The 15,399-nt window shown below is 26.1% G+C and overlaps 1 protein-coding gene across 3 annotated transcripts in view; it reads left to right on the top strand.

Annotated features, from left to right (window-relative positions):
- The window catches only part of LOC136075030 (NACHT, LRR and PYD domains-containing protein 6-like), a 39,727-nt gene that overhangs the window by 23,313 nt on the left and 1,015 nt on the right, over positions 1–15,399 (top strand). The window contains exon 6 of one of the 3 annotated variants that reach the window (XM_065787252.1): positions 14,040–14,100. The exons of the other annotated variants lie outside the window; for them this stretch is intronic. The gene's annotated coding sequence lies outside the window, so the exon portion shown is untranslated. The remainder of the gene's footprint in view (positions 1–14,039; positions 14,101–15,399) is intronic. 3 annotated transcript variants of the gene reach the window in all.

Below are 15,399 nucleotides of genomic sequence, written 5' to 3' on the forward strand. Positions count from 1 at the left end.
AACCGATGTTCAAGGAAAAAAAACTAGACAAATAAGAGTTTTTGGAGCACTAAGGAAAAGTCACAGGAAAAGGATGAGACTTAATTGAATAACGAGTAACACGAGAATGAGTTTTAGTAGATGGCACAAGAGACACTAGCTCTTTAGAGCAGCGGCCATTATAGTATTTGTAGAAAAGAGAAAGAGAAGCAAAATTACGGCGATGTGATAATGGTTGGAGGTTGGCTGTGAGAGCAGGTCCAACTATACTTACAATGTGTTTTTGCACCTTGTCTAAAAGATAAAGAGCATCATTAGAAGATCCGCCCCAGATATGGCAACAGTATTCCATACAAGGCCGGATTTGAGATTTATAGAGATAGAGAATAGAATCCGAAGTAAGCAAGTTTCAAGCTCAATAAAGAGATGCAACCTTAGTAGATGCTAATTTTGCAATGGATTTGATATACGGTTTCCAAGAAAGTTTGGAAGTAAGAGTTAAGCCTAGAAGATGAAGAGTGGATGACTCATCAAGTACATTACCATTCATAAATATAGGAAGATTTAAATTATTGCAATAACGATTGGCTGAAAAAAATTGAGTTTTATCTGAATTAAGGTTCACTAGCCACTGTGAGCCCCATGCTGTAACAGAAGTGAGATCTTTTTCAAGCTCAAATGCCCCCTTCAAGCAATCAGAAAGTGTTGGCTTCTTATTGCGACAAGAATAAATGTTAGTATCATCAGCGAACAATGCCACCTTAGATGTGAGAATATCTAGAAGATTGTTAATGTAAATTTAAAAGAGTATAGGGCCAAGGATAAAACGTTGAAGAACCCCTGAAGTTACAGAATAATAAAAAGAGAAGTTACAGAATAATAAGAGTATATCGAGAACAACTTTTATACTACAATTGGAAAGGAAGGATTCAATAATCTTAGAGATGTTGCCAGAAACACTGTAAGAAGAAAGCTTATGGAGAAAATCAGCATGCCAAACTTTATCAAAAGCTTTTGAAATGTCAAGAGCGATGACCTTAACCTCTCCACCTTTATCTAATGCACGATAAAACGTATTGGTCATTATTGTTAGCAAATTAGCTGTAGAACGAGTAGATCGAAATTCATATTGATGGTCAGAAAGTAATTTATTAGATTCAAGATGAGAGATTAAGTGTTTGTTAATTAAAGACTCAAAACCTTGGTTATGAAGAAGACTAATGGTACGATAGTTAGACGAATCAGATCGCTCTCCAGAAATTTTGAAAACAGGGACAATGTATGCTGCTTTCCATCAGACTAGAAAACAAGACTCTGATAAGCACTTGTTGAATAGTTTTGAGAGTATAAATCATTAGTTTACAGAACATTGTTAGTGTTAATAAAACAGCCATGTGTTACTCCCTATGACTTTTTGCTAGTCAGATTAAATAAGGTTTATTAAGTTACTTATTGACATAATGGTTATTCTCAAATTTATTATATGTTTATATTTGACTTCTTTTCCTTTTGGCTGGTAATAGAGTTTTTAAGACAAGTATAGCATAAGTTATGTTAAACTACAGTCTCTCAAGATGAACTGTCATAGATTTAATGGAAAGGTGATATAGGAAAAGGGTAAACCTCTCTCACTTGCTAACCTCGCTTAAGCTTAAAAGATTCACTAGTCATGTCCATTGATAAAGTCAAGTGTGAATTTTTTGGTATTTGTTTATTGGACTTTGATGATGGGCTGTGAAAAAAAAAAAAATTCTTTAAGAATTAAAAATACAAGGGCAACATAATTTGATCAACTTTTTATATTAATATATCTAAACATAACTAATGATCAATGTAAAAAAAACAATAAGGGTCAAACACAGTATTTATGCTTTGATGTTAAAGACGTTATAAATAATGTTTTGTAAAATTTTTGTAGTTGATGTTGTATACAATTGTAATATTATCATTACATAAAGAAATTATAATAAATGTAAAGATTTGCAAATTTTTTAAATTTTTATTTGTATCTGCTTTGTATATATGTTATATGACTAGCAGAATCCATGTCTAGCTTGCGTTATACCAGATTAAACAACTTTCAACTTATTTTGTACTAATTACTAATACTTATAAGGCATGCTACTATGGTATGCAGACGCACATTCTCTACATTGACTATTTACATCACATGCACAGCTATAAGGTATTTCAACAGTTCACAACGCTTACTAAATCTTGTTATACTGCAACAAATCACTGTACTTACTGTCACTTATGTCAAAAACCACTTACAATTGTATGCAAGTTGTACTGAACTCTTTCAAGTGTCCTCTGGTCTCAGTGTCAATACAGAGGTCTCTAGAAATTGTTCTGATGGAATAGCCTGAAAAAAGTCATTTTAGGATAACGCAAACGGATACTCTAACAATAAGATCTAACCCTAAGTTAGATTTTTTTCCCAATGGCAAAAAAAATGTTATGGTATCCCTACACCAAACAACTTTTAGAGAACAGAAATTAATTTAAATTAGGTTTGTAATAACAAGCATTAACATTTGTAATAACATTTGGAATAAATAACTTGGAAAAATTAATTTTTCTAAAAGTCGTTATAAGTTTCAAAAGATTGTTTACAAATTTTGTTCAATTTTTTTTTATTTATATATATATATATATTGTTTTTATTTGTATAATTGTGTATTTTGTATGTTGAATTTAAATCTTTAAACAATTTTTATGGTTTAAAATTTTTTTTTATAAACAACATCTTTAAACAACAATTATGTCTTCGAGAAATATGACAGTTCTTATTGTCACAAATATAAAATCAACACAAAATTGAAAAAAAATTCCTGAAAAAAAAGATTTTTTTTGTGAAGTTATTTAATTGTTTTCTTCATTTCTTATTTTGCTCCTGCAAATATTAACTTAACATCGCTAAAAAAAACATAAAATGTATTTTTATTTATAATGGTTTTATTTATTAGGTTTTTTTTATTATTTTACTTGTTGTAAATAACTTACCCAGAATTTTTTTATCTTATTTAGCATTTTAAATAATTTCATGTGCAATACTAGGTTATTAAACTGAAGATTAACATCTAAATTATTATGTGTGGTTGAACTCACATCATTCTAAGTTTATTTGCAGAAGGAAGTGTGTGCATATATATATTTTTAAAATCACTTCTTCACAAATAGTGCTTGCGCCATTTGTAAAATACCATGTTAATGTTATGCTAATGTTGTACAAAAGAAACACTGTTTTTATATAATTTGATTATAACCCACAATGTCAACCAGCCATTGTTTTACTTTTTTGTAAATGTTTCATATACTTTGTAAAAGTTAAAAAGGACAAAACAAAACACATTTCCAGTTTTTTTTTATTACAAAAGCCAATGTTATAGTATAAACAAAAATATCAGAGGTAGGTTTACTCTATTTCGATAAATTTATAAGTAAAAGTAACATGGGTACTTTTCCGAGATGTATAAATGGTAATATAATACATCAGCTAATGGCCTAGTAGTATACAAGCAGGTGTGAGTCCTTATTGTGTTGAACATCTAAGAGTCTAAATCTAGATCTTGGTCTTGTGAAAAGTCTTGTTTTTGGTCTTGGGTTGACTTTGTGATGTCTTGGTCCAGATACTGGTCTTGAAGTCTTATATCTTGGTCTTGAGCAATAATTAATTGGTCTTGACTACATCTCTTGACTACATCTGGTACCTAGAAGACATATTTTATCATTTATGTTTAAAAAGCCATATTTTTCCAGAATATTGTAATATAGTCTGATAATGTAATATAGTCTCTTAACTATGCAGACATAACATTACACACTCAGCAAGGAAGTTATAACAATTTTTTGTGTTGCTCTTTATGGGACTTAGTATAACTATAAAGTTTACCATTTTACCCTGAAACTAGGGTATCAATTTATAAACAACAATTTCATCAGCATTCAGCATTAAAAATAATAATCTTTTTTAGTTGAAGTTTTTTGTAGTTTGATTTTCAGCAGTTTTGGTTGAAAAAGGTAAATAAAAGAAGACAAATCTCTTCTTTTATTTACCTTCGCCTTTAAATAAAATCTTCTGCAGTTATGATCTCATTTTTTGATTAAATGAAATACAAATGAATATTTTTCTTAAATTCTGTTTCCTTCCCATTTAAGCATGTGTTTTCTTTTTTGCAGATCTGTCACAAGGCCAGCCGTTTTTTGTACACTGCTCAGTTTTAACAACAAATAAATCTCTATCTTTTGGTAATATTACAGTTCTTTTTCTATCAAACTCTGATATTTCATTTTCTTTAGCATTGATTTTCTCAGCGCTTTCTTATTTTTTGCATAACCCTGCCTTCTTCCTTTTTATTTACAGCCTGCTTTAACTTTTTTTTATTGTATGCCATTTCTGGATTCTTTTCATAAGTTTTGGCATCTTAGTAGTATAATTTAGGCCTTAAAACAAATTTGCATTGATTACCCATTTTACCCCAGAAGAGATAAATTTAAATTCTGTTAATAGTAGACAGAGCAACAAATATTTTTTATGAATTTTCTATTAAACTTTAGTTTTTGATGATAATACAGAAAATTTTTCATAAGTCCTTAATAATCCTATGCATTATTTTCTCATATCTTGCACAACATAACATTACATAATATTATATTATAAACATATTTACCAATGTGGTTGCAGTGTACTGGTGGAGCACTTTCCTCATAAGCAAAAGGTTCCAAGTTCGATCTTTAACACGTCCCTGGTAATACAGCGCTCAACTTTGTCAAGGTGTTTCGGAGTTAATTGAGGGTTGTAACTTTAATCATAGTAGCCTCTTTAACTGTAGTTGCCTACTCGGTCTTGGGAAAATGTTTTAACATTAAAAAAAAAATCTGTATTGAATTTCAAATATTAACTTTTTATTTTTTTAATTTTTTAATTTTTTTTTTATTTTTTTTTTTTGCAGCTTTTCTCATAAACAGACATGTTTTTACTGTGTGAAAATTAGAATAAAATCAGTTGTAATCATAAAATGTTGTAATAATTTAAATCATAGTTCATAATTTCAAGGAAAATGTTACTTTATTATGGTTAATATGCAAAAAGGAGATTGAATTATTTGTTTCACATGTTAAGAAAATGGATAATGCTCAGGCTGACAAATCTAAGTCAAAATTTGTACTTCTTTGCAACCAAAACAAACTAATGTTTGTTTTCTATGTTTCATAATCAAACTTGCAGAGATTTGGGATGTAATAGTAGCCAGGTGAAATTAATTATGATATTTGAAAAGAATTAGGATTAATTAATGCAATAGATTAGAAATCAATATTTTTTTGTGTGTTAGGAATATTTCTTGCTAAATTAGATCCAATTAAGATTGTTTAGTTTAGTTGCTATTTTATGTGAATCCTATACATTGGATTACATCCAATTAAGATTATGTGGATCCTATAAGATTTCATCAATTAATTTGATGCAATTTTTACAGCACATTACTTAGCTTTAATGTTACCATTAATTTTCCTTAAAATTTGCCTTAAAATGTGCGTTCTTGTATTTTTTGTGTAAATCAAAAAATACAATAGATGCGTTTTGGAAATTTATGAAAAAATTTAAATCCTGCATTTTTTTAATATATCTATTGCTTTTAACTGATTTTATGATAAATACTTGATAACAATAGCTCTAGAATGCAGGGTAAGCATAATTATACGTATATAAAAATCTTTGTATAAAGCAATTGTTACCACATGTAATAAATTTTTATCTTTAGATTTATTTTCTTTCTATTGATTTATAAATTGATTCAAAAGGCACTTATACTAAAATAACTTGACTGAACATTTTTTCTAATAGATCACTTGTAAACTATGTTACTCTTAAAGAGTAATGTTTATTTCTTATTGATTAAATTGAAGTTAATTCTGTTGATGTGACTTCTATTGATATATGGTTGTTATGATTATGATCATGAACGATTTTGTGTGAAAACATTCAATTTTTTTTATAAAATGCAATGCTAAGTCTCAGATTTTGTTGATTTTTACACCACTCAAAGACTTTGATAAGTTATAAATATTCCCAAAATTTTATCATCTAATTCCAAACTTTTTCAAAGATATGACTATTCAAACTTTGCCTTGAAAATGTGTTTTTGAATAGTTTAGTTATGTTGTTAAGAATTGGAGATTGGTCTTTTCTTAAACAGAAAAAATATCTCAAATTAACTTAGGTTTGTTACTTATAAATCAGGAGTTGTGAAAAAAAAAAGGAAAAACTCCTAAGAGCTTAATACACAGAAGTTGGTGTTTAATAATTTTTGTAAAATTTTCCCAATTACCTTGAGCTAATTAAGACCCTTCTCCCCACTTATTAAGTTTTACTTATTATGAATAAAGAAATTTTATCTTAAATTTCAAAAAATTTAGCTACTTTATTCTAATTTTTTAGACCAGTTTAGGTCTTGAAAATTAGAAACTATAAATTCACTAATATGAAAAAAGGTAATTATGCAAGTAGACTACATGTATTCAAGTTAACACCATCTAATTTTTTTTTTTGTAATATAGTTTTGTAAAAAGTATTTCAAGTTTATTTTCACAAGAATAGATGAGATTTAGGCGAAATCACAGTTTTTATCTAAGTTTCGAATGCACATTGTCTGTGGTGCAATAATGTACATTGGCATTCATAACAACTAGCAGAAAGCAACCCGTAATACGGGTTATGGTCGGTCTGTTACTTAATTTATAGTGGTTGTTTACCACAATTTAAAGTTGCGAAACCTTAACTAATACCCTGTAAGAAAAACGCCTTCAAATTAAAAAATTAAACCATCTGTAAAATTAAAATAAATTAATTTACCAATTATTTAACGTTATTTGAGTAATTTACAACTGACATAGGTCATATCAGTGTATGGCAGAACCATTTTCCTAGATATTACTAAGTTCAACACAATACGTTTTTAGTTACTGACACAAAATAATAACACTTCATCATGCCTTAAATAGACGAAAGATTAAAGCTAAATTCTTGTTATATTTTTTATAACATGAACTTTAATTAATAAGATTAATATAAAGCGAACGTAAATTATTTATGAGTTATTAATTTTTTGGTATCCCCTTGATACATGTTTCATTAAAAAAGGAAATTGTCTTTAAAACGATAAATGCATACAACTAAATAAATTTATTATAAATAACTAAGCAATTGAGTACAAATACGTTTCAAACAAAAAACAGTCGATTTACAATCAAACATGTGTATAACAAATTGTAAAAAATTTGTAAACTTTGATCTTTTACATTGCATTAATGCGTCATATGACAAACCTAAAATAAAAATTGTAACAGATAAGTAGACATAAAAGAAAAACAAAATAAAACAAAAAAAAAAAACTGGAATACAATTTACCTGCTTTTCGGTAGCCTGTTGTCATACTTAAACTGCTGTCATGATGCAACTTGTCGGTGTTGTTTTATGACGTTATTTCACGTTGGCTTTTAGTAAACTTTAGTTAAATTTAAAAGACATTACAATAGATTTTAAAATATTTTAATTAAAAAGCGAAAAAACAAATGCTTCAAGGAGCCAAACTAAAAACATTAAAGATAAAAAATCAAATAGATATAAATAAATTGCATTTATATAGCTAAATAGTCTTGGCTTATAGTAAATTTTAAAAGCAGTGATTTCAATAAATTAAACTACAATTAATTATTTTTAACATATAGAATGTAGCATCATATTATGATGATTTGGTAGTGAATCAATTTAACTATATTTAAGTTTAATTGGTGAAAAACAAATAAAATTTCAATTAAAAAAGACAAAAACAAACCAAATATACAACAATATATAATATAAAAAATTACAAATTAAAAAAAAAATTACAAAATTAAAAAAAATAAAAATAAGTCACTGAAGAAAAAACGGCAACAAAAAAGTTATAAATATCTTCACTGATAGAAGACATTTACAACCTTTTGGTTGCTGTTTTTTCTTCAGTGTCTCCCAACACCCTGGTATGGATGAGCCCTCCATTTGAAGGATGGCTCATCCATACCGCCATTACTTTGCCACTTATTGAAGGACCTCTCCGAGAGAGGCCCTGGGTGTTGGGAGCGATATCTTTGATATTCCTCAAATGTTAACGACTCTAAAATTACAAATAGAAGGATATAATAGAATTTAAAAATATTTACAATTTTTTTTAATCAAAATATAAAGCATAACCTCACCATTTTTACAGGATGAAGAGGATGCTAAAAATAAATTAAAAAAAAGTAAATTAAAAAGAGTTAAACTTGGGAGAAATTTAATTTTAATAAAAATATGAGTAAAATGAAAACATTTTAAAATTGTCATATTTATATCAAATAATTCTTTCACCTATTGCACATATTTCTCCGTAAAAAATATATAAAATTTAAAACACAGCCCTACCAGTTATGCTTCTACCAGACACTAAAGACAAAAAATATACCTTAGAATAATTGATAGAATTATATTTACGTCTGTAGTTCAGAAATGACTTTTCACTTTTTTTATTTAACTTTTTATTTTTGTCAAAATTATATTTCATGTGCCTCAAGACAAATTAAATAAAACATAAATTTAACCATCAAGAATAAAAAAGCCAATGAAGACTACTTATTTTACTATTTACTCTCTCCTGGACAATTCCTAAAATGTGACAACTGACTTGGGCTATTGAGTGTATAGATATAAATGCTTTATTTATTTAACTATAAAAGAAATAAGAAAATAAAGCTTAAGTACTTGAAGTTTTAAAATTCCAGTTACAGTACAAATATACAAATTCCTATTAACAATTATCAAATAGCAAAAACACTGACTTATTTCAGTCTTCAATTCTGTATCTAAACAATAAAAGCACTTGAATGTATAGACGTTAAAATATCACTTAACTTTTTAAAAATAAATTCACTAAACTAATGTAACTAATACCTTTATTAGGTCTCTCTTGATCAACTAAAGAAAATAAATTTTAATTAAACTAACTTGATGTAAAATAATAAGAAGCTGTCTTACTGAGAATTTTAAATTTCTTCTCTATTATTGACAATATAATTTTAAGTTAAGTAACAAATGTAATTCAAGTATATTAAAATAAATGTACGAAGTTACCTGTTGTGGCTGGTGCAACTGAAGTTATAACTAAATAAAAAAATATTAAATAAAAAGCTATTTTATCTATCGTATCTATTTTATCCTGATGATTATATTTAAAGAAACAATATTTATTGATTCTTTTTAAAATAAAATAAAAGACATTACTATTTGCTGTAAAATAAAATAAAAGACATTACTATTTGCACAAACTGATGATGCTACCACACCTAAATGACAAAATTTATTAAAATATATAAAACATATTCAATGCTTCAAAAGAATATTCAAAAGTTTTTAAATCTACAAAACCTAAGTCCTTACTGAGTTCTACCTGTCTGTCTAAATATAAAAATAAAAATTGAGATAAAATTATATACAATAAAATTGCTAATGCTACATTCGTACTCAAATAAAATCTAAATGATAAAACTTACTTAAGTCGCTGTCAGCTTGCCTGTCTAAAAAAAAATTTGTATTCTCATTAATCCTAATCTATAATCTATAAATAAACTTACTAATATAAACGATAAAAATAAACTTGAACTAATATAAACTATAAATAAACTTACTAATATAAACTATAAATAAACTACTATATAAACTAATATAAACTATAAATAAACTAATATAACTATGTTACTAATATAAACTATAAGTAAACTACTATACACTATATACTTACTAAAAAGGCCTTCAGTTCCTTTTAACTGCTCTAAAAAATGAAAAATACTTGCTTAAAATGATCTAAAAAGACTGAAGACAAAACTGAAACACTTTACTAAAAAAGAAACATTGTACTAAAAAAAAATTTTTTATCAGTCATTTTAGTTTTAACTTCTTCTAAAAAATAAAACAGAAGAATAAAAACAACGAACAACAAACAAATTTTAGTTTTTAAACAATGAACAACATCAGTTCCACTTGAAACTAAAAATTTATCAGCTCTAATCGGCTGGAAGACCTTGCTTGAAAGACCGCGTGGAGTAAAGAAACACTTTGAGAAAAGCCTGTCGCGTGGAGTAAAGAAAAGCTTTTAGAAAACCCTGCCTAGAAAGTTCTTTATTAAAAAAGAAAGTGAAACGACACTAACACTATTAAATTACAGTATATTTAGAAGATTAGATAAATTACAGTATTCATGTTTAGATTTTTTTTTTTAAACTATTTTGCCATACATTTTATTTCTAACTTCTTCTAAAAAATGAAAACAGGCTATAAAAATTAGAAAAATAAAAACAACCAACAACAAACAAACGATTATTTAAATTTTTGTTTTAAACAATGAACAACATCAACTCTTCTTGAGAATAAAAGTACATCATCTCTTTTTCGCCAGCTGACTTTACTCGAAAGACCGCATGGAAAAAGTAACCGCGCATAAAAAAAGTCTAGAAACTACTTAAAAACTAAGAAATAGTGTATTTTACAGAATACAGAACCGTAAGTAACAACTATGCGTAACTATGCGCACTATTCATTAGCGTATTAATATTTAGATAATTAACAAAACTAAAACCTACGTAAATAAAAATTTCAAATAAAAACCAAATCTGCTTTTGGTTGAATTTGATTTGAGATTCAATTTAAAATTGATAAGATGGATCACAGTTTTGGAGCTTCCCATTTAACTTTACTTAAACTACGAGAGTTTTAAATTATAATAGTTATAAAAATTAAAAAAAACAAAGTTACTGATCGAACATGTATAATGTTGCTAACATGTTTTATAACTAAGTAGAGAACAGATTTAGTTTCTATATATATTTATTCTGTGTATTATTAATGAAAATATAATAATAGTTATTATGATATTAATATAATGATTATATAAATAATTTTTATTGTGTAAAATATTACTCACTTTTCAATTTGTTCACTGGTTATACTGATTATCAAATCAAAAGATACAGGTTCGTTCAGATGTTTTTAAGTAAATTTACTTTTGCTTTAGGTTTTTTGAAACAAATTTTTGTTCATCTGCAATATATATGGTTTTTTATGGTACTATTTATATGGTTTTTATCTGTTATGCGCCAAAATTCCATTTGATGAAATCAATTATGATTCTTTATTTATAAATTATGACCTTGTGAAAGCAATTTATTTAATTTTTTTTGTAATTTGTCTTAAGCAGAGATAAATACTTTTATAGAGATTTTTTTGTATTTAAATTAACTTGTGTGTGCCTCAAACAGATCTCAGTTTGTTTTTTAATTTGTGTCTTAAATAAAAGTTTTGAATCTGATCACAAACCATCGACTGCAAAAGCACAAATACATCATAGTTCAGATAAATTATTCCCAATAAATTTGTCTGATAGTTTAAATTTGTCAGATTATTGGTTTATAAAATTAAAAAAAATCCTTTGCAGAAATATTAAACAAAAATGTTTTATTTCAAAATATAAGTATGCGAAACACATGGCTTCATTCAGGAAATAAGAGATTTTTTAAGCATTTTTTGTCAATTAAGACATAAGAGGTCTTTTATTGTATAAGAATAGTTTTTTGATACTATCAGTGAAGCAATTTGTGGACCATGAATTTAAGTGGGATATAAATTCTCATCCAAATTAAATTTATTGAAGATGCAAGAAACCAAACTTACCAGACAAAATCATATTTTTAAACAGAAATGTAAGGCAATCAGTAAAGCTACAGTTTTACTGATAGCATTACCAGATTACTTTTTGTTTGAATGATTGTTATCAAAGTTAAAAGTTAAAAAGAATAAAACAAGGATCTGCTAATAAAGCATCTGCTCTTGTAATATATCCTCAATCGAAAAAGGAAAGATAGATTCAATTTTTTAATTTTTTTTTTTAAAGTTTATAACCTTTTATAAAAAAAACCATTAATAAAAAGTTAGTTAATTTATTATGCTTTTTAAGCAAAAGCATTTTTTTGTTGAACTCGTAACGTCAGGCTCGCTTTTACATGGAATGTAAAAGCTGTATAAAGCTAATACGATACCTACAATAAATATTTTGGTGTTTAGGATTTTTTAACAATGCGGTAAACGAAATATAACATTTTTAAAATTGTAACTGATTGTGTCGACACGCAATAAAAGCAAAATTTATGTCAACACACTATTAAAACTAACTACATGGTTTGAGTTAGTCATTAAAAGTTTAAACTTCCGTCGGGTGCGCTTGATCAAAATGATACACGTCAATCATTTTTATCTTGAACATGTTTTTGAGTAATGGTTTAAAGTTCTGCTTTTTAGTAACTTTATTTTTTTCTTTCTTTTATTGTTCTACATCATCAAACATGTTTAAATCACTTCATATGAATTGATTTTGCGCCATTATATGTTACATTTTATAAGTTTGATTATAATAAAAAAAACTTTTTCTCAACCTTTTGTATTTTCTCAACCTTTTGTAAGAGGAAATGTTTTCTTAAAGAGATGTTCTCATGAATTAGTGATGTCTTAACTTATTTCAAGAAGTTCAAAAAATAAAGGTTACCAAAAGAACTCAGTGATATTTTACACCGTTTTAGAACAATCCCAACTTTAGAACAATCCTAAGATAACTTAAGAAAAAGAAAAAGATGCCAGACATTCACAAAATAAACGATTAACAAGGTATAATGCCATCCACCTAATTGTTTGACACCTAAAAAGCTACTGCGGAAACTGCGTAAAAACTGTACCAGGTTTTGACGTTTAAAAAGATATTTTCGAACATGATGATTAACATATTAAATTAATATTATAAAAATGTTACACTTCTTTTCAAAGAAATCAGAAATTTTTTTTTTTTTTTTAATTTTTTTATTATTTAATTAGCTTTTTAAAATAGTCACTCGAAATTTATATCAATTTGATAAATGCGCCTCTATTATTTAAAATAGCAATTGTGATGGAATTTTAAATTATTGTAAATATTTCATGTTTGTTCAAACATTATTTAAGCATTTTATAAAAAAAACGGTTACGGTTTAAAACTGATTTAAATAGGAAACATCAAGAAAACAATAAATACAAGTATTTTACATATATATATCGTTTGCTTGTCTTCGTTACGTTTATATAATAAGAAATTTTTTATGAAATTATTTATAATATATAACTTTATATTCGCTTGATTTATAGATATTACTAAAGTAACTGATAATAATTTACAAACCGTAAATTCTGTTTTTAAAAAAACGCGTTTCTACACATTTTTGTGGCTTTTAAATTATGTTAATGACGTCAGACAAAATAACAGAAACCAAATCTATTCTATTTTCGTTTTATTTATTTCACATCAATAAAATTATTAGTTTATGTTATTCAACGAAATTATATAATTTATTATTCTACATGTTATCAAGCTTTTAACGTGATCTAAACCTTATGGTGAAGCATCAAATACTTTCATTTCAAATATAATTAAACTAACAACTTTAAACGCTATAAATATACCATAATTAATATAATAAAACTGAGTAAATAAATATACCATAATTAATGTAATAAAACTGAGTAAATAAATATACCATGATTAATCTAATAAAACTGATTAAATAAATATACTATAGTTAATCTAATAAAACTGAGTTAATAAATATACCATAATTAATCTAATAAAAGTGAGTAAGTGAATACATTTCCAAAAATTCTTTTCAGAAAATATAAAAAATCTTCGTGAGACCTGGAAAGGCATAATTAGAATAGACTTGGTTCAGTTAACTTATGTATGTTTAATTAATGTATGTTTTGTTAACTTCTAAGCAATTTGGAGGTACATTATTGACATTTTCGACATTTATTAGACTTTATATTTCATAAAAATGGTTGCGATAGTTACGATATCATTCTATAAAACTAAACGGTTGATTCAAATTTTGTTCGAATTTGTGAAAAGATTTTTTTAAAGTTCGATCGTCGAGTTTTAAGTATATACAACCTAACGTTTTCTTTTCTTAAAAAGGTTTTACGAACTCACCATCGTTTATTAAAATATACGCGAGTAACAAAACTTCCTAAAATTCGTAAGTAATTTATATATAGTAATATATATTCGTAAGTAAATTATTCAGTTTTATATTCATTTATTTGTTTTTATTAAAAAAGTTTTTGTTTTAAAACTAAATTTATATATTTCTAAAACAATAACTTACGACGACTGTCTTTTGTAAAGGATTGATAATAATAAGTATTTTTTTGTTGTGGATATATTAGTTAAATTATGCCAAAAACAAGTACATTATGATAAATGTATGTACGTATCCATGTCATACTACTTTTATAACATAGTGAGGTATTATTCAATTGCATTTTCAACCGACTGTTTTTAATCGTTTCCTTTTTTGTTCTATATGTTTACAACATTTGCACAATATGGCACTATTTTTAATGTAAGTCGACAGTTCGTCTAAGTTAAATATTCTGGCATGAACCTGTGTTTTTTTTTTTGCAAAAAGTTTCGCAGGAATATTGTTTTTATGAAACAGTTGTGAATGAGAAATTATTTTCTTGTTTACGTTAAAATGTTTGTTACATGAATTTATTTTTTACTTTTTAAAATAATATGTCATTTGATGCGATTTTATGGTAAATTTTAAATTTAATCGATTATCGGTTTATCTAAGGTATGTTTGTTGCTTGTTTTAATATATTATATATATTACGTTTTGTAGCTATGCTTTAATGATGAAATAATGTTGACTATGATGTGTAAAAGTCTCTTTATAAATCATTCTGATTTCTTTGTATTTCACCATGACAACCTTCGTTTCATAAGTCTTGCGTAGACTGTTTAGACTTTAATCGCTCAGTGTAAATCAAGAAACGCATGTTGTATCACATATTATTTAATTTTATCTTATAAAATTTATAAAAATACATCATTTGGAAGACAGATAAAATGCGAAAATGCGGATATTTTGAACGGGTTAAATATGTGAATAAAGTGCGAAATATTTTTCCTAACTTTTTTTTCTGCACTTTGTTCCTGCACTTGACCTGTTGAAAGTTTCAGTAATTTACGAATTCACTATAAATCGTCCTTAAAGAAATAAATTCGTCAAAGTTTTTAATCAACGTCGAAATCGAATAAACAAATATTCTTTTTAAAAAATTTCTTTTGAAATCTAATTTATAAAAAACATTCACTTGTTTAATAAAATGTTTTATGTTTTATTAAAACAACCGAACTACGAAATTTTCTTGGAATATATGAATAAAAGATTTTTAAGTTATATAAATGATTAATTTTTGTTATGTTATTATCAATATATTTAATTTATTACTTATATTTAAATTACTTCGTTTTAAAAATGTGATAAAAT

Source organism: Hydra vulgaris, chromosome 01, assembly GCF_038396675.1.
Source record: "Hydra vulgaris chromosome 01, alternate assembly HydraT2T_AEP".
NCBI classification, from domain to species: domain Eukaryota; kingdom Metazoa; phylum Cnidaria; class Hydrozoa; order Anthoathecata; family Hydridae; genus Hydra; species Hydra vulgaris.